Source organism: Synchiropus splendidus, unplaced genomic scaffold, assembly GCF_027744825.2.
Source record: "Synchiropus splendidus isolate RoL2022-P1 unplaced genomic scaffold, RoL_Sspl_1.0 HiC_scaffold_81, whole genome shotgun sequence".
Taxonomy (NCBI): Eukaryota; Metazoa; Chordata; class Actinopteri; order Syngnathiformes; family Callionymidae; genus Synchiropus; species Synchiropus splendidus.
The window spans coordinates 10,001-12,500 of record NW_026527115.1 but is presented as its reverse complement, the minus strand read 5'-3'; positions in this window follow the sequence as shown (position 1 = coordinate 12,500).

Sequence of the window (2,500 nt, the reverse complement as noted above, 5' to 3'; positions counted from 1 at the left end):
AATTTTTTGTCACAGCTCCGGCACCTAATATTTTGTCACTCTGGTTCTCCGACCCAGAGAGCCTCCGGGGCGGCCCCAGGACCCCCTGCCCGGCTCCGGGGACCCTCCCCGGGCCTGAGGGACCGGCTGGACCGGGGAGGGACCGGGTCTTCTCGGACCTCCGGGGGTCAGGGGGGGGGCACTCGGTCGCCTGGCCTGCCCGACCGAGGCGTGCGGCTGGCCGGGCAAAGAGCACCGTGATTCGCACCCTTGAGCTCCAGTGAAACCCCTGGAAGACATAAGCCCGACCCCACCGGGGCTCGACTTGGTACAATTTTGGCGCGACCTAATTTTTTGTCACTCAAAGGGTTTGGGCGCCTAATTTTTTGTCACAGCTCCGGCACCTAATATTTTGTCACTCTGGTTCTCCGACCCAGAGAGCCTCCGGGGCGGCCCCAGGACCCCCTGCCCGGCTCCGGAGACCCTCCCCGGGCCTGAGGGACCGGCTGGACCCGGGAGGGACCGGGTCTTCTCGGACCTCCGGGGGTCAGGGGGGGGCACTCGGTCGCCTGGCCTGCCCGACCGAGGCGTGCGGCTGGCCGGGCAAAGAGCACCGTGATTCGCACCCTTGAGCTCCAGTGAAACCCCTGGAAGACATAAGCCCGACCCCACCGGGGCTCGACTTGGTACAATTTTCGCGCGACCTAATTTTTTGTCACTCAAAGGGTTTGGGCGCCTAATTTTTTGTCACAGCTCCGGCACCTAATATTTTGTCACTCTGGTTCCCCGACCCAGAGAGCCTCCGGGGCGGCCCCAGGACCCCCTGCCCGGCTCCGGGGACCCTCCCCGGGCCTGAGGGACCGGCTGGACCCGGGAGGGACCGGGTCTTCTCGGACCTCCGGGGGTCAGGGGGGGCACTCGGTCGCCTGGCCTGCCCGACCGAGGCGTGCGGCTGGCCGGGCAAAGAGCACCGTGATTCGCACCCTTGAGCTCCAGTGAAACCCCTGGAAGACGTAAGCCCGACCCCACCGGGGCTCGACTTGGTACAATTTTGGCGCGACCTAATTTTTTGTCACTCAAAGGGTTTGGGCGCCTAATTTTTTGTCACAGCTCCGGCACCTAATATTTTGTCACTCTGGTTCTCCGACCCAGAGAGCCCCCGGGACCGCCCCAGGACCCCCTGCCCGCCTCCGGGGACCCTCCCCGGGCCTGAGGGACCGGCTGGACCGGGGAGGGACCGGGTCTTCTCGGACCTCCGGGGGTCAGGGGGGGGCACTCGGTCGCCTGGCCTGCCCGACCGAGGCGTGCGGCTGGCCGGGCAAAGAGCACCGTGATTCGCACCCTTGAGCTCCAGTGAAACCCCTGGAAGACATAAGCCCGACCCCACCGGGGCTCGACTTGGTACAATTTTCGCGCGACCTAATTTTTTGTCACTCAAAGGGTTTGGGCGCCTAATTTTTTGTCACAGCTCCGGCACCTAATATTTTGTCACTCTGGTTCCCCGACCCAGAGAGCCTCCGGGGCGGCCCCAGGACCCCCTGCCCGGCTCCGGGGACCCTCCCCGGGCCTGAGGGACCGGCTGGACCCGGGAGGGACCGGGTCTTCTCGGACCTCCGGGGGTCAGGGGGGGCACTCGGTCGCCTGGCCTGCCCGACCGAGGCGTGCGGCAGGCCGGGCAAAGAGCACCGTGATTCGCACCCTTGAGCTCCAGTGAAACCCCTGGAAGACATAAGCCCGACCCCACCGGGGCTCGACTTGGTACAATTTTGGCGCGACCTAATTTTTTGTCACTCAAAGGGTTTGGGCGCCTAATTTTTTGTCACTCAAAGGGTTTGGGCGCCTAATTTTTTGTCACAGCTCCGGCACCTAATATTTTGTCACTCTGGTTCTCCGACCCAGAGAGCCTCCGGGGCGGCCCCAGGACCTCCTGCCCGGCTCCGGGCCCCCCCCATCGGCCTGAGGGACCGACTGGACACGGGAGGACCCCTTGAGCTCCAGTGAAACCCCAGGATCGACCTCATGTTTTGTCACTTGAGGAAGAATCTTCAGAAATAATTTGAACCCTAACCTTAAAACTTACCCTAACCCTCTAACCCTAACCCTAACCCTAACCCTCTAACCCTAACCCTAACCCTAACCCTAACCCTAACCCTAACCCTAACCCTCTAACCCTAACCCTAACCCTAACCCTAACCCTCTAACCCTAACCCTAACCCTAACCCTAACCCTAACCCTAACCCTAACCCTCTAACCCTAACCCTCTAACCCTAACCCTAACCCTAACCCTAACCCTAACCCTAACCCTCTAACCCTAACCCTAACCCTAACGCTCTAACCCTAACCCTAACCCTAACCCTAACCCTAACCCTCCAACCCTAACCCTAACCCTAACCCTAACCCTCTAACCCTAACCCTCACCCTCACCTTAACCTCCTGCCCGGCTCCGGGGACTCTCCCTCGGAACCAAAGAGGGGTCCCCGACCTCCAGGACCAAGAGAGGGGGACAAGGTCAAGAGCTCAG